General features: G+C 40.0%; 1 protein-coding gene across 13 annotated transcripts in view; it reads left to right on the forward strand.

The window, feature by feature from the left end:
• Positions 1-21,251, forward strand: part of PHACTR1 (phosphatase and actin regulator 1) — a 540,649-nt gene that overhangs the window by 343,849 nt on the left and 175,549 nt on the right. The window lies entirely within an intron of this gene.

The following is a 21,251-nucleotide window of genomic DNA, read 5'->3' on the forward strand; positions in this document are numbered from 1 at the left end:
CGAACCACAGTGTCTCTGAAGTCTGCCTGTAGAGATTCACCTTCTGTGTTTCCCCGGAATTCTTTGACCTTTTCCCTTGGACTTTATTCACTGTAAACACAATAATAACATATTACCACTAGTAATAACAGTGGTAGTAGGGGATAGCTGGGTGCCCACTGCATGGCAGATACTGAATGAACTTCGATATAGTTCTCACAGCCTTAACAGTCCTGGGCAATTACTCCGAATATCTGTTTTATACATAAAGATAATAAGGCTTAGGGCTAGTAACTTCCCAGGGTCCCTTGGCTGGTCAGTGGTAAAGCCCTAAACGATATGAATGCAAGCCCGTCTCACACCGAAGTCTTCTAGGCTTTGCTCGGAAATTTCACCGTTACACGTGACTTGGAAGCAGAAAGAGTGAAAAGGTTACGATGTATGTATATCTAGGTAGACAGATATTAAACACACTTGAATTCAGAAAGCAGATCCCATTAAGAAGACAAAATAATATTGGAAATAAGACTTGGTGTTCAGTGATTAATGCTGGCATTTCTCAGGCAGAGAACAATACCTCTATGATGTATATGAACGTGTCTTTTAAAAAAATGACTTCTTTTATGTGTTGGTTGATTTGTGGTGGTGTTGGTTTCCTCGTAAAGTTGTAGGAGATAGAGGAATGACATTAGGCAGTGAATCAATTATGATTTGGGGCTTGTTTGCCTAAAACAAATATCAAGTAACCTTAATAAGAGAATACACAGCCCACACATGATTCAAATTGTTTCTGAAGGTCAGTTTTAAAGGTCTTCCTTCTTCTTTTGGTTAGCCCAGGGGTGAGTTAGAGTGGGGGCAATGCGTGAATAGAATATAAACTGGGTGAGGTATTCATGAAATCATATGAATGAAAGAAAGCATTGTGTACCGAGAACCGGCCTTGAGTGGCAGTCTGACCTGGGGAGGGAGGACCTGGGTGATAACCTCAAATACCACAGAGGACTTTCCTGTCTCGTCCCAGTGAGTTATAATGAAGCGATGCTCTGAGAGGTCTTTGTGGAGTAGAAGAGAGGAGGGCTGATGATGTTCAGATGCAGATGTGATTTCGGCATAGAAGACTGTTGTAACATTTAGTCTATTTTTGTCCTCCAATAACCAAGCGTGAGTTTCTAAAGAGAATGAATGTCTCTTCTGTGGCATAGCAACGTCTTCGTGTCCTTGGAAAGGCTGCTTTGTTCCATAGTACCAGGATTTATGTTCTCTGGCTTCTTGGGAGCCGTGAAAGGCTCTGAAATTGTAGGAAGCTGCCTCCTACCACTGCACCTGGTTGTCAAGGGCGCACGTGAAAAGGGCCTTTAAATGCTTCCCAGCCTCTGGGAAGGGGTTGTTTAATGAGGTAGTTTGAGCAGCATGGTAATTACAGTTCCAGGTGTTTCTATGAAGATTCTGTGAAGCAACTATGAACTGTCATTTTACAACATCATTTTATACTAATATATTCCTAAGTGAAAAAAAGTTATACAGTTTCTCCACTGTAGCACAAAACTCTGTTTCGTGCATGGACAGCTGGAAAGATTTATTAACAGAAAATTTGCCATTACAATGAGGATCGTTCTTGCCTGCCTCATGAATGACTGAAACTTGATAGATTTGGGTCAGGTCGATATTTACAGAGATACCCATGATAATGGGCCTTCCATGATGGCTGTAGTCACATCAGTTTGTGGTTGTTTTGTAAAGACAACTGGGCTCTTGTGTGTTGAATGCTAACCGTAGATATATAAATATCTCTAAAAAGAGAAAGAGTCATGTTACGGTATTACCACAAACTGCCTCCCCATGTAAGGTAATTAGTGTCATAATTTTGTATCTAGATTCTAAATAAGAAAACTTGAGGTGTTTTTTTTTAAATAAAAGGATTCCATTAAAGCTTGAAAATAGAAAATTCACCCTTCATCCTTGCATGCTGACAAATTATGATCATTATACATATCTGCTTACATTCATTCATAGTGACTTCACATAGATGAAATCAAAACATAACTCAGCTTCGTGTGCCCGACACACAGTGAGGCCAAACAAACTGAAAAGTCAGAGTTTGGAGCACAGAAAGGTTTATTGCAGGGCCGTGCAAGGAGAATGGGTGACTCGTGCCTCCCAAAACCCTGAACTCCTTTAGGGTTTCAGCAAAACATTTTTAAAGGCAAGGTGAGGGAGGGGTGTGGCTGATTGTTGCAAAATTCCTGGTGTAGAAATCCTTTGTTCTTTTAGCTGAGTAGCTCCTGTAAACTTCTAACAAGACAAATACTATTCTCTGTTCTGCAACTTTGTATCTCTATATGAATGGAAAAGCGTTATATCCTTAAAGGTCACAGCCTTGAGAATGGGCTCTCCTGTATATTTCAGGCTATAAGCAACATTCTTAACTAAAAGCAAAAGCAATAGAATACAAAGGTTAAAGTAAAAGAAACATCTAATATGGAGTCAGATTTGTTCTTCCCTATTACATAAATATAATTTGATCTCGCTCTCATTTTAATTTTTTAACTTAATGTTACGTTGGAGTAGAACTCTTGCTCATAGCCAAGTCACCTTCCTAATGACTGTAAAATATTCCCTTGGGTGTGTGTTGTTATAAATAACCCTGCCACAGACATCTGTGTTTGTAGCATTTCTTTCCTTTGTACTTTTGTCTTTAGGGTAGAAAATTGGTTCTGGAGCACGCTGGGGGTAAATATTTTTTGGCCCTTGCATTCCAGAAAGGTTGTAATGTGATGTGGAGGGTAATGACTTCACCCGCAGCAGGGCTGGAATATAGGGATGTGTAGTGGTTAGTTCTAAGTGTGGTCAGTGAGAAATCAAGCAGGGAGGAGTAGACTGGGATGTCTAGGATATTCCAGCATGGGACAGTCTGTGCAGAGTGGCCCTCGGGGAAGCTCTTGTGATCTTTGGCCTCTGTTTGGACTAATTTCTTCTTTTATGGTTAATTTTAAACTCCTGGTGTGAATGTTGCAATCCACTTGTAGTTGAACATTTTCCCCATCAAATGATTGAACTTCAGTGAGAATTTAGTGAGAGCCAGCTGGAAGATATCTAGATATCATCACCAGTGTAAACCAGCAGAAACCATGACAGACGTATTATTTATAAATGGCCTCTGATAATAGGATTAATAAGAAACAGAAAATACGCCAAGAAATTGTTGGAAGTTTCATAATAGTTCTTTATCTAAGGTGAATTGTATGAAAATTGGAATTCCTTCAACCAGTCACCCCGTGAGTCTTGACTGAAGTTGAAATGATGCAGACTCGGAACCACAAGCAACTGGGTGTTACTAGACCGTCAATTTTGAGGCATGGGTAACAAGTACATGAGAGAGGAGGCTTAGAAGGGACCAGACCATATGTTAGGGATTCCAGACCTTATCCTATAGGCAGTGGGTCACCATTAAAGGTTTTAAGCAGGGTTTTAAGCACAGTTCATATTTTCAATTTAAAACAAATTGGCAAAGGAAATAACTAGCAAATCAAAGAAAAGTATAAATGCCCCATAAATATAAAAATATATCACTGGCACTCATAAGTAAACACAAATTGACATGAGTGAGATACTACCATTTTTCGCTTATGATTTTGGCAAAGATAAAAGAAATTGATGACCACACTGTCAGCAGGTGCAAGAGTAGGTTGGGAAACAGCCACTCCCATACACTGTTGGTGGAAGGATGAATCAGTCAGTGCAAGCTTTCTAGAGGACAGTTCGGTAAAAGTAATCAAAAAAAAAATTTTTTTTAAGATGTTGGGGGTAGGAGTTTATTAATTAATTTTATTTTTTTGCTGTGTTGGGTCTTTGTTTCTGTGCGAGGGCTTTCTCTAGTTGTGGCAAGCGGGGGCCACTCTTCATTGTGGTGCGCGGGCCTCTCACTATCATGGCCTCTCTTGTTGCGGAGCACAGGCTCCAAACGCGCAGGCTCAGTAGTTGTGGCTCACGGGCCTAGTTGCTCTGCGGCATGTGGGATCTTCCCGGACCAGGGCTTGAACTCGTGTCCCCTGCATTGGCAGGCAGACTCTCAACCACTGTGCCACCAGGGAAGCCCAAGTAATCAAAATTTTAAATGCACTTACCCTTGACCTTACAATTCATCCTCCGAACAGAGGATGGTGAGGCAGGAAGAACATTCCAGACAGAAGATGCCGCAAAGTTACAGATTTGAGGAGGCGCATGCCCAGAAGGAGTCACACGTTTCCAGGGATTTAACCTACATGTGTGCTTGCAGTAAGATGGATGTGCAAGGCTGTTCATTACAGATTGTGCATTGTATCAGAAAACTGGAAACAAGACAAATGTCGTCGGTGGAGGGCTGGTTATATAAATCATGGTCTTTCTACACAAAGTGCCAGTGAGCCACAAAAAAAGCCTAAGGTACATATCTTCAGATACGGGGAGAACCTTAAGATGGACGGTTAAGTGTAAAAAGCCAGGTGAGGTGCAGAACAGTAGGTGTGTTGTGATCTTATTCGTGATAATTTTATTTTTTTACTTCTGTATTTCATCTTTTTAATTTTATTTTTAAATAGAAGTTATATATATTTAAGTTGTACAACATGATTTGATACACATGTAATGAAATGATTATTTCAGTCAAGCTAATTAACATATCACCTACTCATACAGTTACCATTTTTCTGTGTGTGTGATGAGAGCACCTAAAACTTACTCTTAGCAAATTTCCCTTAATAATACTGTACTGAATACTGGACAGATTATACGTAGACATGTTGGTTTCTGAATAAAATTTTTTTCTGCAAAAATATGGAAGAAGCATTTAGGAGTGTAGTGGGCTTTGGGGAACAGAACTGAGTATTGTAGTTAGATGAAGGAGGAGGGCTTGCATTTCATCGTATTCCTTTCTTTGCATTTGAATGATTGCCCTAAGTATATGTTACTCTTATGCAAAATAATTATAAAAGATACATTCTTAGTGAATTTTAAACAGACATCATCTTTGCCTGATTTAATCTTAGTTCATCGACACATATATCACTTATGTGCCATTTACTTATCTAAGCTCTTAACATGTATTAACTCATATTAATAATCACAGACCCATATAAGACCAGAACTATTTTTATTCCCATTTTGCAGATGAGGGAACAAAGGTGCAGACAGGTTAAGCAGCAACTTGCCCAAAGGTCACACAGCTCTTAAAGAGTAGAAACAGAACTCGAACTCCAGTAGCCCGGCACCCCAGCCCACTATGCCTTCGTTCAGTCATTTTAATTGGTCGGCATTGAAACAGGAAGCTGTTCCTAGAGTAAGGTCTTGGTAATATATACGATTACTTGTTACTAAGTTGAAGTACTTTTTGTTTAGTCTCTAAACAGTTTTATTTATTAAGAGACTGAGGTTGTTTCTGGCCTCTGTTCCAAAAAGTGCCTCTTTTTCAGGTGCAGAATTTGTTCAGCCTTCATCTGCCCACAATGAGGCCATTATATAAGGTGGGAAGCCCCTCCTTCGTCTTTATCAACCGTGGTTTTGCTTTCCAAAAGGGAAATGCACAGAGTTATCCCTTCCAGGCATGCTGTGAGTCCCCACCAATGAGTTGGCTAGGACACACTCACATCTGTCTTCTATCATCTCAAGCTGCAGGCTCCCAGCCTCAGCTTCCTGACTACCCCAATGCAGAAAGCTTTATAAGCTCAAGGTCGTATGCCAAGGGGTCTTTTGGCTTTCTGTCTACCTACATCAAGCTTGGACAACAACATAGTGTAACTTAAGCTGGATCTGAAGCCAGGGTGATAAGATGAATGCAGCTAAAACTTTCACTCTTTTCAAACTTACGTCATGGAAATGACAGTAATATCTGATCAGGTAAACCTTCATAGCAGTGGAGTATTTGAAAAAACAATGCAAGGGAACATCTTCTTTTTCTGACTGTCTGATGCTACTTAATGGCTCACGGTGCCCCATTGTCGTGTAGCTGAGGTTTCTCCTCCAAATTCCTTTGTACAACAAATACCTACCCAAGATCTCCTAAATGCCAGGCATGGAAAATTGAGAGTTAAATAAGACAAAAGTCTGCCTACACTGAACACACCCTAACGGAAGAAAGAGAACTGGCAACCAGTAATTCCAAGGCTGCCAAATTAGTGATCATGAAGTATACACAGAGTGTCTGGAAGCACAAAAGAAGTAGTTCCTTGATTGTCTTAATTCAGTTCCAATTGAGAATTACTGCATGGGGAAATGACCGGAAGTCTCCATTGGGAAATACTTGGGTTTTTTCAGTGCCTGTGCGTGCATGCACGCAACAGACACTTATGTAGCACCTAGAAATGCAAGCACTGGCAGCTATATGAAGACAATATGATAGTTATTGCCCGTTGAGAAGTTAAACCTTCTAGTGTCTCACCATTTGGTCTTCTGTTTGTTCTGTGAGCATTCGTTTTGTACTTACTAAATGTTAAGCACTGAGTTGGGCCCTCGGACAGAAAGATGAAAAAATCCAGTTCCTACCCTTAGGAACTTGAGCCTGGCCCCACTGGTGCAGGAGGAGAGACTGTAGTAGAGCACGGAGGAGCGAAGAAGACCGAGTAAGGTTCTATAAGGACTTTGGAATGGGCGTTGAAGTTCTGTAAGAGAGACGAGATATTCCAGGTACAGGAAAAATGCTGCAAAGTTATAGAGAGACAGGTCCAAAAGAAATGAAAGAAGAAACTTGGGTCTTTTTTTTTCAAAGAGTTTTTTTTTTTTTTTAATTCATTTTTGGCTGTGTAGGGTCTTCATTGCTGTGCACGGTCTTTCTCTAGTTGTGGCGAGCGGTGGCTTCTCTTGTTGCGGAGCATGGGCTCTAGGTGCGTAGGCTTCAGTAGTTGCAGCATACGGGCTCAGTAGTTGTGGCACACGTAGGATCTTCCCGGACCAGGACTTGACCCCGTGTCCCCTGTATTGGCAGGAGGATTCTTTTTTTTTTTTAAACATCTTTATTGGAGTATAATTGCTTTACAGTGTTGTGTTTCTGCTGTATAACAAAGTGAATCAGCTATATGTATACATATATCCCCATATCCCCTCCCACCCCTCTATCCCACCCCTCTAGGTGGTCACACAGCACCAAGCTGATCTCCCTGTGCTATGCAGCTGCTTCCCACTAGCCATCTATTTTACGTTTGGTGGTGTATAAATGTCCATGCTACTCTCTCACTTCATCCCAGCTTACCCTTCCCTCTCCTAGCGTCCTCAAGTCCATTCTCTACATCTGTGTCCTTATTCCTGTCCTGCCCCTAGGTTCATCAGAACCATTTTTTAAAAAATATATTCCATATATATGTGTCAGCATACGGTATTTGTTTTTCTCATTCTGACTTACTTCACTCTGTATGACAGACTCTAGGTCCATCCACCTCACTACAAATAACTCAGTTTTGTTTCTTTTTAGGGATGAGTAATATTCCATTGTCTATATGTCCCACATCTTCTTTATCCATCCATCTGTCGATGGACACTTAGGTTTCTTCCATGTCCAGGCTATTGTAAATAGTGCTGTAATGAACAGTGTGGTACATGTTTCTTCTTGAATTATGGTTTTCGCAGGGTATGTGTGGCAGGCGGATCTTAACCACTGTACAACCAGGGAAGTCCCAGAAAGTTAAGTGTCTTAAGAGCAAATTAGTTGGAATGCTATTCAAGGTCAGGGGAGAAAGCTGTTACCTTCAACTCCCACAAAAGTGTTTGTGAATAATAGATGAAATTTAGTGAGTACTTAATCTGCCAGGTACTATTATTCTAGATGTGGTCCATGCATGTTCTTATTTAATTCTCACCGTAGCCCCACAAGGTGTTATTATCCTCCTTTTGCATTTGTAGAAAGTAAAATGCAGGGAAGTTCAGTATCTTGTTGAGGTCACGTCTTCGTGAGTAGGGGGGCCAGGATCGAGCTGGTTCTTTGCCCTCCAAAGCCTGCAGACTTAACCATAGCACCACAGCCACAGTCCTTAAACAATGGCTAGACTTTGGACAGAGAGAACGAGGGGGGAGGCTATTCAAAACAGAGCACATGGGATAAGCAGAGACACAGCGGTGGAAAGTCAGAAGCGTGTTTTACAAGTTTGACTTAGTTGGAGCGAGGGTTCATAATAGACAGGTGCTGGGACATATGTTAGGATTAGATCGTGGAAAATAGTAAAGACTGTGGAGCTGGGCTTTTATTCTCTTGCCAACTTTTGAGCAAGGAGGTGACGTAATCACAGCTGGCCTGTGGGTGACTCACTGGCAGTTACAGATGTAGCCGACGGGGACAGTAGAGAGCCTGGCAGGGGGAGGCCAGTTAGTAACAGTCTAGGCAAGAGATAATTGGAGCCTGCCTGGGGTGGTGTCATCCCGAAGGAAAAGGAGAAGAGAGATTTGAGAGACACGGAGGAAGTCGAAATGACAAGACTTGGGAGACAGATATGGGGGCGAGGGAGAATGAGAAATCAAAGATAGCGTTGGAGCTTTGACCCTGGGTACCTCATGATTGGTGGTACTTTTTTTTAACAGGAATAGGTAAGAGTTGAATTCAGGCGATGAGAAGAGAAAGGGCATTTCATTTTTGACAAGGAATCCTCGTGGCCAGAGAGGGCCTAGAAGGCCCCCATCACACAAGGAAGGAGAGGCCATCTCCTGGGAATGCCAGGTGCCCAGGCTGGGTTCCGTTGTGTCTTGAGAGAACAGCTTTAACTGCATGAGGCAGGGGTGTGTGTTTTCTAGGGCTCCCACAACAAAGCACCACAAACTGACTGGCTTGAACGACAGAAATTTATGGTCTTAGAGTCCTGGAGGTTGGAAGACCAAGATCGAGGGAAGCAGCAGGCTTGGTTTGTAGGTTGTGGAAAGAAGATCTGTCAGTGCCTGTCTCCTAGGTTCTGATGGTTTGCTGACAACCTTTGTCATTCCTTGGCTTGTGGGTACGTCACCCTGGTCTCTGCTTTCATCTTCACTGTGTGTGTGTCTGTGTCCAAATTTCCCCTTAGTATAAGGATTCCGGTTAGACTGGATTAGAGGCCCATCCTACCTCGAACACCCACTCATCTTAGTCTGACTCATCACATCTCTAATGGATTTATTGCCAAGTAAGGTCACATTCTGAGATACTGAGTAGGACCATGACGTGTGAATGTGGGGGGAATACAATTCAGCCCACACCAACAGTGAAAGAGATGAAGGCCTTCTTGCTCTCAGGTTTCTCTTCTTCTTAGGCATCTTCTGGAGGTTTGTGAGCAAGTCATCATTGGCTTAACATGTTTTATCATGTCAGTAAGAGCTGAGGTCTGGTGGCGACTCCTTACTGGACTTGTAAATATTTTTAATTAGCAAAGGAATGTCAGTACCTCACTTATTCCCATGAACGGCATCCTCCTGGCTTCTCAGCTCTAGAGCACTTCTAAGCAATGGCAGTCCTTCTCCCAAGAAGGACTTTTCCTCCAGGAAAAGTAGTGCATAGCCAGGAGCACATGCCTAATAGCTAGAGTACTCTCACTTGGGAATAAACTGCTTGAGAGAAAGGACAGGTGAAAACCAGAGCCCCAGCTGGGGGGACGCAGGGTGTTCAGGTGCAAAGAGAGTCCCACAGTCAGTACCCAGTAGAAATGGATTTGTGCCCATATTTTTTCTGCTTCGGACATCAAGCTTTGTCCATAAAATCGTTTACAGCTTTTAACTCAAATTGGTTTTCTTCTTCTTGGAAAATGAATTATTTCACCTTGTTGAAAAAAATAATAATATCCTCCCCCAAATTTTGTTAAGGTATCTGGTTTTTCCAGATTCACACTCATCCTCATAAGGCTTATAGGCTGGTGTGTCCAAGCAGGATCAGAGGAAAACACATTTGGATCATGATACGTGGCCCTTCCTCATGAAATGCCAACCCAAGGAGACCTTGGCTGTGCTCTGTATATCAGATGGCTATAAGTTTGGGCATCTCAGATGGATGGGCACGCATGAGTGAATCATGAAGAGCTCTGCCCTGGGTGTTTATAATTCAGATCCAGTCCTTCCCTAAATAGCTCTTTGGTGGTTTTCCATTTTTCTGTTGGTATATTTACATTTATACCCCATTTATATGATTTTCCAAAGCTTGAGGCTGATAGCTTAAACCTTTCCCTTCACTTCCAATTTCATTGCTCTTCCAATCTCTATAGCCCTGAAAATGAGCTTTTCTGAGCTCCTCATTAATTTTTCACTTCTCTCCCTGAGGGAGATGCAGATATGCAGTACTAGGATTGCAGGCCAAAGAATGTTTGGCAAGCCACTTCTGTGCCCAGTGATAGGTTTCAGAAACATATCTCCAGGGATTTTGACAAGGGATATGCCCAGAATCTGCTCACACTCTATTTATGGGGTTCCTATTAGTCCTTGAGAAAGTTGCACTATATCCCAATATCAGGGTGTGCAGTGATTTGCTCTTTCTTTTTTTAGTTGGGTGTTACGAGTAGCAGTGCCGTATCTTAGCAAGGTCACTGGTCTAGCTCTTACTAGCTGTATGACCATGGACAAGTGAGTTCACCTCTCTGAACCTTATCTCTTCATCTTTAAAATGTGAGGCTTAAATTGGACCATGTCCGAAGGTCGGTCACATCTAAGCCTTCTCTCATTTTGACAGCAGCCGGGCATTCTTCTCTACGAGTATAGAGAAAATCATTTAACCAGTTTCTCTCACTGTCACTATTGCTGTAGCCAAGAACAGATTCTATGTGTTGGAAGGCTAAAAAATTCACTGGCATCCAGCTTTATGTGAGAAACATGCCCCAGAGAAATCCTCCTGTTAGAACAGCTCCGTTGCCAGCACTCTTGACATTGAATACTGTCTCCAGACCTTCCCTGCCCTCCTTCCCACCAGACCCACACAACCTTCACTCCTGATTTAGAAGACTGAACACTTTTCTTTAGGGATATTTTAAAAAGTTAAGTCAGAATGCTGGAGTTTCACGTTCTATAGGACAAGAGTGGGCCAGAGACTTCTGAAATAAGCCTAGAGGCTCTGTGAGCACGAACGTGCTTCATTGGTAAAATTAACCTTATTGAAATCCTTACCCAGTTGCCTAAATTGGAACTGGGGGGTGTACAGGGTCCAAAGGGATAAGGCTTTCAGGATGCTAAAGTAAAGTAATCACTGGTGCACGTGATTTCCTTCTGCAAAGTCCTCTAAAATGAGGTAACCTTCCGAATATATAGATGGTCTTCCAAGACCTAATAATTCAAATGCTCAGTGAACAAAATAGGATAAATGCTTTTTTTTTATTTTATTTCCCCTATTTTCAGCACTGTGCACTGCCTGTGTCTGATGTCTAGAAGTAGTAATCTTGGGAATAAACTTTGATCAGGAGCCAGAAATGCTGTCTGTGAAAATGAAATTCCCTTACATTGTCCTAGAGGACAATAAACAATGTCACAGGAAGGAAAATATCAAAAGAAAACCTGGTGGAAAAGAGGATAAAGAGGTGTTAGGGATTAGGTAGTACAGCAATGTTAGTTTTGTAAAAGTTTTTTTTGCGGTACGCGGGCCTCTCACTGTTGTGGCCTCTCCCGCTGCGGAGCACAGGCTCCGGACGCGCAGGCTCAGCGGCCATGGCTCACGGGCCCAGCCGCTTCGCGGCATGTGGGATCTTCCCGGACCGGGGCACGAGCCTGTGTCCCCTGCATCGGCAGGCGGACTCTCAACCACTGCGCCACTAGGGAAGCCCTTTGTAAAAGTTTTTAATGGCTTGCTTCCTTAATAGAAAACCAGAGGATTTTTCAAGCTGAGCTAAAAATGAGAATATTTTTAGAAAAATACAGCGAGCGCTCGGAGTACAGACAATTTGTTACATCAACATTAAATCAAAATGTGTTGGATAGCAATGGATTATTTCCCCACATAAGGAGAGAGTAGGATAGAGTGCAATATTTAAAATACTGGGTGAGAAAATCCTGAGTGTCACTCTTTTCATGTACCCAAAAAGTGTTGAAAATAAAAAAATTAGAGCAGTAATTATTATGAGTGAAGCTCTGCCTGATGTCTTGGTGTATCCCCATTTTCCTTCCGGAATTGGGTTGTTCTCCTAGATTAACTCCCCTGCTGTTCTGTTTCTCATGCATAAAGTGAAGGGTTTGGAATAGATAGTCTCTGAGGCCCTGGCCAGCCCTAACACTCTTTGGTTTTAAATTAACACATACGGGAAAAACATGTCAAATTTTATTAAGTTTTCTGTTACATTCAAATATAGTAACAGCAGAAAAGATAGACAAAATATTTGCAAATGTTAGCAAAATATCTCTTTGCACAACACCTTCCCCAGCTGCTGTTCCAGGTTATAACTATTTGAAAAGGCTGTATGATGTTATCTGAAGACTTATGTAAATAAGAAGCCAAAAAGAAGTGTGGGTTGGCCCTTTAAATGCTATAGCAGTAGGCTACCCTTACAGGGAATTTAGGAATATGATAACAAATGATGGCCCACTTGTCATTTCTTGTTCCTTTCCTAGTTTGACTAACAAGTCACAAAGAATTGCAGGTAAGATAATTCTTGCCACCCTTTCTCTTGAGCCAGAGCAGATGTTAATACTTAAAGAGAAAGAACACTGTGAGCCAAGAAGGGATAGTTTAAGGTCTAGGCACAGACTTTTGGGGATACCACTGATGGCCCTCTATCATCTACTCCACATTATTCTACCTCCTACCTCTGTTTATCATAATGTTGCCATCCTTTTTCTTCCTTCCTTCCTCCTCGTCTGGTGCCCTCTCCATGCTTTCCTTCTCCTCCACCCAGTCACCAGTGGCCCTCATAAGGCATCACTTCGCTCCAAGTCAGCATACTAGAGATGTCTGACTATTGAAGATTATATCATTAGAGTCCTGAGGGGGAATACTGTTAACCAGCAATTCTGTGCTTGGATAACCTATCATTCCAGTGAAATAAAAACATTTTTAGCAATAAAAATCTAGAAGAGTTTACTATAAACAGATAATCACAAAAAGAAATGAAGAAATATAATTCAGGAAGAAGAAAGTAGAATGCATAAAAAAGGAGTAGAATGTAGGAAGCAATAATGAGCAAATAAGTTGGTAAAACCTTATAAATAAGCACTGATTGTTTAAGAATAAACATGATTATTATGAGCAATTGGAGGGTTAATTAAATAAAGGCAGAACTAGTATACTAGATAACAACATATAAAAAAGGAGGGCAAGACCTGAGTAAAGACATTCTAAGCTTACAGTATTATATGGGAGGTGAGGATAGAGATTCATTTTGAACTTTCAAAGTCAAGTAAGCATATTAAATATTTAAGGCTGGGCTTCCCTGGTGGCACAGTGGTTGAGAGTCCGCCTGCCGATGCAGGGGACACGGGTTCGTGCCCCAGTCCAGGAAGATCCCACATGCCGCAGAGCGGCTGGGCCCCTGAGCCCCACTGAGCCTGCACGTCCAGAGCCTGTTCTCCGCAGCAGGAGAGGCCACGGCAGTGAGAGGCCCGCGTACCAAAAAAAAAAAAAAAAAAAAAAATATTTAAGGCTAACCACTAAAAGAACAGAAGCAGATATATAACTTAAACTAGTGAAGAGAGAAAAGGAAAAAGAAAAGAAACCTCATCTCTCTAAAAGAAGGAAAAATAGAAAGAAAAATCATGATAGCATGAATAAGAGTAGAAATAAATCCAAGTATATCAGTGATTATAATAAAAGTAAATGGTCTATATATACCAGTTAAAAGATAGAGGTTGCTAAAAAGTATATAACAAAATTAGGATATAAGTTCTTTATGAAATATACCTAAAACATAAGAAAAGTTTAGAATAAAAGGACATAAAAGATATACAAAGCAATATTTTTTTAAAAGTATGCTAGTTTATCTACATTAATATCAGGTAAAAATAATTTAAGTCAAGAAACATAAAGTTGGATCATTGTGTATTGATAAAAGGACCATTCAGTAGGAAGATGTAACAATTCAAAATATGTATGTATCTAACCTCGTAGTCACAAATATATACAGCAAAAGTTGGTCAAACACAAAGATAAATGAATAAACCTATTAATATATGTCGATCATTGATAGGTCAGGCCGACAAAAAGAAGTAAGGATAAAGAGAACAAAAATACACAATTAAGCTGTAAGATGGCCAAAGGCCGTCGTAAGTTTAGAAATTAAAAATTAACATCTTTCATGGATTATTTTATGGATTAAATGTGTTATGAGTTATATTTTATGGATTAAATACAAATTTACTTTATGGATGAAAGAATAAATTATACTCAATATTAAATATTTAGAACTGACTGAAAATATATTACATGTCAGATATATGTGAAATATAGTTAAAGCAGTAAAGGGAAGTTTATGACCTTAAATGCATACCTTAGAAAAGAAGAAAGATTGAAAAGAGCCAAAGTTAATGAATCAGAAAACAATGAAACAGGGACTTCCCTGGTGGCGCGGTGGTTAAGAATCCACCTGCCAATTCAGGGGACACAGGTTTGAGCCCTGGTCTGGGAAGATCCCACATGCTGCTGAGCAACGAAGCCTGTGTGCCACAACTACTGAGCCTGCGCTCTAGAGCCTGCATGCCACAACTACTGAGCCCGCATGCCACAACTACTGAAGCCTGTGCACCTAGACCCTGTGCTATGCAACAAGAGAAGCCACCACAGTGAGAAGCCTGCGCACCACAATGAAGAGTAGCCCCCGCTTGCGGCAGGTAGAGAAGGCCCGTGTGCAGCAATGAAGACTCAACACAGCCAAAAATAAAATAAATAAATAAAATTTAAAAAAAGAAAATGAAACAATAAATAAGATCTATAGACAAAAATACAGATGTACAGAACAAACGTATGGACACCAAGGGGGGAAAGTGGCGGGGGGATGGGGGTGGTGGTGGTGGGATGAACAGGGAGATTGGGATTTACATGTATACACTAATATGTATAAAATAGATAACTAATAAGAACCTGCTGTATAAAAAAATAAATAGGGCTTCCCTGGTGGTGCAGCGGTTGAGAGTCCGCCTGCCGATGCAGGGGACACGGGTTCGTGCCCCGGTCCGGGAAGATCCCACGTGCCGCAAAGCGGCTAGGCCCATGAGCCATGGCCGCTGAGCCTGTGCTCCGCAACGGGAGAGGCCACAACAGTGAGAGGCCCACATACTGCAAAAATAAATAAATAAATAAATAAAACTAAAAAAAAAAAATCCAATTCTAAATGATTACTGAATTAAAGAAAACTTTATAATAAAAACTAGAGAATACTAAGAAATAAATGATAAATAAATTATTACATATTAAAAAAGATCTATAAAACCTAAAAACAGTTATTTGAAAAGACCTCTGAATTAGATAAAAATCTAGCAAAAGTAATTACATAAAAATGAAGATGACACAAATTTTAAAAATACTAGAAATGAACGTAACTACAGAGTGCAGGTTTTTATTCAGAAGAAAAAGCTGAACTATTTTATGCCAGAAATTTAAAACCTAAATTAAAGACTTCCTAGAAAATAATATAAGTTGCCAAAATAGGAGCTAGTAGAAATAGAAAACCTGAATAAACTATAACCAGTATCCCAATTAAATGAGTCGTTTAAAAATCATCCTTTTCTAAAACTTTTTTTATTGAGGTATAGTTTACATGCAGTAAATTTCGCCCTTTTTCATGTACAGTTCTATGAGTTTTGATAATTAAGTATAGAAATGTAAACCCCACCACAATTAATTCATAATGCAGTTTTATTGCTCTTAAAAACTTCCCTCATGCCCTTTTGTAGACAACTCTTTCTCCTACCCTAGGCCCCAGTAACAGCTGATTTGTCTTCTGTCCTCATAGTTTTGTCCTTTCCAGAATGATACATAAATAGGATCAGAAAGTTTGTAGCCTTTTGAGAATGTATTCAGATTCATCCCTGTTATGATGTGTGCCAGCAATTCGTTCTTTTTTCCTGTGAGCAATATTCCATTGCGTGGATATGCCGCCGTGTATTCATCAAACCAGTTGGAGGGCTTTTGGGGTTTTTTTCTAGTTTTTGACAGTTACGTATAAACATATTTTTGTTTCACCCAGGTGAATAACTGGGAGTGAGGTTGCTGAGTCATATGGTAAGGGTGTACTTAATTTTATAAGGTATTGCCACACTGGTTTCCAAAGTGGCTGTACCATTTTGCATTCCTGTTAACAGAGTAATGAGTTCTAGTTGCTTTGCCTTCTCAGCAACACTTGGTATTGTCCATTCTTTTCCTTTAGCCATTCTACTAGGTATGAGTGGCATCTCACTGTGGTTTAAATTTGCATTTCCCTAATGATTAATGATGTTGAGAGTCTTCCCATGTATTTACTTGCATTTTTATATCTTTTTAAAAATCTTTTGACCATTTTTTTAAACTGGGTTGTTTGTTTTTCTGTTCTGAGTTTTCAGACTGCTTTATATATTCTGGATAAAAATTACAGTAGTTTAAAATCACCCTTCTTTAAAAAAAAAAAGAAAAGAAAGAAATAAAATATAGGCCTGGGTGATAATTTAGATGAATGCTACCCAACTGTCAAGGAACAACTGCAAATTACATATTCCAGACCACAGAAAATGAGAGAAAGCTTCCCAATCATTTTATGGTATAATCACAATGCCAAAAACACATTGTGAGAAAGGAAAATTTGTAGATCAGTTTTACTTGCGAACATAGAATAAATACTATCAAACTAAATCCAGTAAGTGGGGAAAATACGTCCAGTTGGGGTTTATCCATCCAAGTATGGGTTAACATTAGAACATGTATTCATGTAATTTACCATATGACCATGTTAAGGAGAAAATCCTATAATTATCTCAAAAGAAGCAAAAGCATTTGATGAAATTTAATATCCATTTATGATATTAAAGAGAGAAAAAAAGGTAGCACATTACAAATAAAAGCAGGCTTCTTTAACCTGGTAAAGTGTACCTACAAAACACGCCACACTAATGGTGAAATATTGGAAACATTTTTTCTGCTGATAGCTCAAAGAGAAGAATGTTCACTCTCACTACTTCCATTTAACCTAGTCTGGAGGTCCTACCTAGAGAAATGAGATATGATGATTTCTACATAGAGAATCTATGTGCAAGAGAATCTATAGAGAACTTAGAACTAATATGGAAGATTTGGCAAGATTGCTGAATATAAGATTAATATATGTGTGTTTATATATTAATATATATTGATATGTATATGTGTATATATATAGATATGTATATGTGTATATATATATTGATATGTGTATGTGTATATATAATCAATAGAGGTCATATATATCAGCTAAAAGTAATAACAAAACATAATGATAATTTTTAGAGATTCTATTCTTGACAGCCCAAAAAAACCACTGGGAGCTGGGATTCTGGTTTATATAGTTGATTCTCCATTTCACCCCTAAAGGACCTGAATCTTCTGACTTCTTTACAAATATCTGTTTCCCGGTTCTGTCCTCTGTATGTGTATATCTTGGTTCTTTTAATTTTATTCCCAAATCTTTATAAATAATTACTATGTTTCAGGCACTCACTTTTATCCAGCACCTATGTAGCAGGTTTGCTTTTTTAGATCTGGAAAAATTCCTCCCTATGTCTGCTCTCCAGTGCCTTCTAAACATGGATCAAAGAGTCTTTGGTTCGCCCCTACTCTCTGTATAGGACATTCTTTCCTCCCAAACTTTGCCCACCTTTGATTCTGAGCCTTTTGGATATCATAAAATTGTCCCCCCAGTAATCCTGAAAAAGGCCTTCTAAAGTCAACTTCAACATTTTAAATGACTCCCTCGTCTGCAGGAGGACAGAGGATACAATGTAATACACAGTAAAACAGCTCCTCATGTGCTCTCAGGGCTGGGACAGTGTGACACTATTCAACTCTGTATCCTCTGAGCCTAACAGGGACTCTGGCAAAAACAGGGTGCCAATTATATTTTTTAATATACAGAACTTCAGAGGACCAGAAAACAGAGTGATTGGTTTTAGATTTTCCACAAGCAGGTAGGAAGGTGTTGCTTCATCCGCCCTCTCTCCTTTACCTTTGCTGTCATTGTTCAGTCATAAAGTGACCTCCAATTAGAGTCCTCCACTGTGAGTTGTCAGGTCTGGACAAGAGTACAAACGCAGTCGCCCTCCCCCTTGGCCCTTGGGTTGACTCCTTCTCTTCCCACATTAGGCCCATCCCCCCACCACGAGGAGCCTCTGGGGCACAGGTGTGGACACCCACCAGAACACCTGCCCAAGATCCATCTTCTTGAAGGTCTTGGCCATCTAGGCAAAGAATTAAATGGTCCCAAGTACCCAATACCCAGAATATGGTTTAAAAGGGGATGCATACTTCAGGTGGGCAGACTCCCTTGGCCCAGACATCTTACCTGTATGGAGGGGCAGAGTTGAGGGCAGGTGTCCTTGGGTACCAGGCTTAGGACAGGTTTTTCTCTGCTTCCTGCATCAGGCATAGATCAGCTTGTTTCCTGAAGAATTCTGGCTCAACATACTGTCATCTTTTTAGGAATAATCATAACATGTAAGAGCTTGAAAAGACCTTTGAAGTCATCTTATCTGAACTTTTCATCAACTGAGGAAACCAAGGCCAGAGAAATGAACTGACTTGCCAACAACAGTCATACAATGGGGTCAGCACTAAATAAGTAATAGAAAACCAGGTCTCCACATTCCAGATGGTATTTCTCATTCCTGTCCTTCTAGCTGTGTGTTCAGTGCCTATCACTGTAGTTCCAGAATGCTTTGGCAAGCTATGTTGCTAGAGAATAAAACTGGCAAATTGTAACCACAGTGGAATGAACGCATGTGGGGAGGGCAGGGGAAAATCAACCCACATGCCCTGCAGCATCTACATAATTTAGGTTTCTCCTAATTGTGAAGTATGTGATGAATGGGATATGTCTTTTAGAATCAGAAGTGGGCACCAGTGGACTTTCAGATAGGTTGTAATGTCGGAAGCCAAGTAATACAACAGAAGGGAGTAGCACTGCATTGTTGGCTTCTTTTTAAATCCATTTTTATCCCTTCAAAGGTCCCTCCGGAGTAGCATCCCCAAGACAACTATGCTGGATCCAACTTGGCATCATAGGTCAGCCATTGCTCAGCCTTGAACGCTATAGCTGTGGTTCACTGAGTGTATTCTTTAGTCAAGTGAGATAAGAAGGAGGAACATAGCTTGGGTCTCTTTTCATTTTTATATTATTTGTTCTTTCAACAAATATTTATTGAATACTTTGTATGTACTAGATCGTGTGTTAGGTAATAGGAATGTAGAGGTGAGCAACGCGGATATAGTCCCTGCTCTTAAGTAACTTCCAGTCTAATGAGGAGGATTATATGAGATCTTCAAGAGGGAAAGGAAGTGTGTGAAAAAGCTAAACCAAGATTTAAGAAGCGCCTGGTAGAGCAAGAAACAAAAAGGAATTCTACGTCTGTGAGTCTGTGTCTGTTTTGTAAATAAATTGATTTGTATTATTTTTTTAGATTCCCCATATAAGTGATATCATATGATATCTGTCTTTCTCTGTCTGACTTACTTCACTTAGTATGATAATCTGTAGGTCTATCCATGTTGCTGCAAATGGCAATATTTCATCCTTCTTTATGGCCGAGTAATATTCCACTCTCTATATATACGACATCTTTATCCATTCATCTGTAGATAGACATTTAGGTTGCTTGCACGTCTTGTGGTTACCAAAGGGGAAAGGGGAGGGGGAGGGATAAATTGGAGTGTGGGATTAATAGATACACACCACCATATGTAAAATAAACAAGGATTTACTTTATAGCACATAGGACTGTATTCAGTAACCTGTAATAACCTATAATGGAAAAGAATCTGAAGCTGTATACCTGAAACTAACACAATACTGTAAATCAACTGTAGCTTAATAAATAAAATACAATTATAAGGAGAGAGAGAGAAAAGGAAGGAAGGAAGGAACAGTTGAATGAACGAACGAACTCTGCCTGTTAGCAAGCGGTGGTGGGATGCTAGGTGCTTTGCCGCTGAACGTGGCAAATGCTTTTCACCTTCATTGAGAACATGGTGAACTACAGCCTGACAGACTCACAGGGAGAATAACATTTCCATATTTCACAAGGTTTTAGAATAGGAAACAAACTAGAGGAGATTATGGAATCTTCTTATCTGAGGAACTTTAAAATAGACCCAGTAGCCTAGAGTGGTTTAGCCAGGATCTTGTTTGTGTCTCTGAGTGATGAATTTGGGAAACCCCTCAGGGTCAGTCCAAGCTTGATTTACCTTTGTATGGTTGACAGAGTGATTGATGATAACGAGCAATAGGTATCTACTTTGTTATTTAGAAACTGGTGTTAGGGGTGCTGGAAACTGCTGTGAGATTTCTGAGAGCTCTGGTGAGGTATAAATGAATCAGAAGCACCTGGTTTTTTATTGTGCTTACTTCTTAGTGCATTAATATGAATTACAAAGAGGAGGTGTCTTCTGAGCCAGCCACGTGGTTTTATGTGTATATATTTTTTACAATAGTTTAAAAATATGTTAGTATTTAGCTGTGTTTAGCCAGAAGAATACCACATGTATCCAAGTCCATAAATGAAGAGTGAAGTTAAAAGTTACGTGAAAAAACAATGTTTCCAATTATTAGAAATGTTCAATACCTAATTGTTATCATCATTCCTTCACCTTATCACTATTATTGCTATTCCAGCCAGCACGCCACACCAAGCACTATGGCAGGAAAATTGCAGCCATGTTCCATATTTTAGGCCAATTTCGTTAGTAACTATACCCTCAGCACTGATTTGTCCAGCTTAGCGCAAATAAGACACTAAGATAACAAACTGAAAACAGGAGCTTCCATGCCTTCAATTAATTCGGTTGTGACTAAAATTGGTGTTTCAGTCTGTATCATCTGTGTTGGGTTTTAGTCAGGTTCTTTTGTTAATATTACATTGATGAAAAGCATTAGGCAAAGACAAAGAAAAAACAAAAACAAAAACCATGGACTGAAAACCAGAATGGAAGTTAAAATAGTCCAGTAAATAGGCTTGGGGGCAGGGCTGAATCTGTTAGTGAAGAGCCATTCTTCCAACAGGGTCTGCTGTTTTTATTTTAGGTTAAAGTTAGCTGAGCAAACTTTCCATTTTAAAATTAAAACATATTATCTGCTTCCTACTTTTTTCCATAATTGTATTTTTTTAAATGGTAATGCGTCTTCATGGTTTAGAGGAGGGAGCCAGGATATAGGTAAGGAACCCAGAAAAAAGGCTAA

This window comes from Pseudorca crassidens, chromosome 10 (assembly GCF_039906515.1).
Source record: "Pseudorca crassidens isolate mPseCra1 chromosome 10, mPseCra1.hap1, whole genome shotgun sequence".
NCBI classification, from domain to species: domain Eukaryota; kingdom Metazoa; phylum Chordata; class Mammalia; order Artiodactyla; family Delphinidae; genus Pseudorca; species Pseudorca crassidens.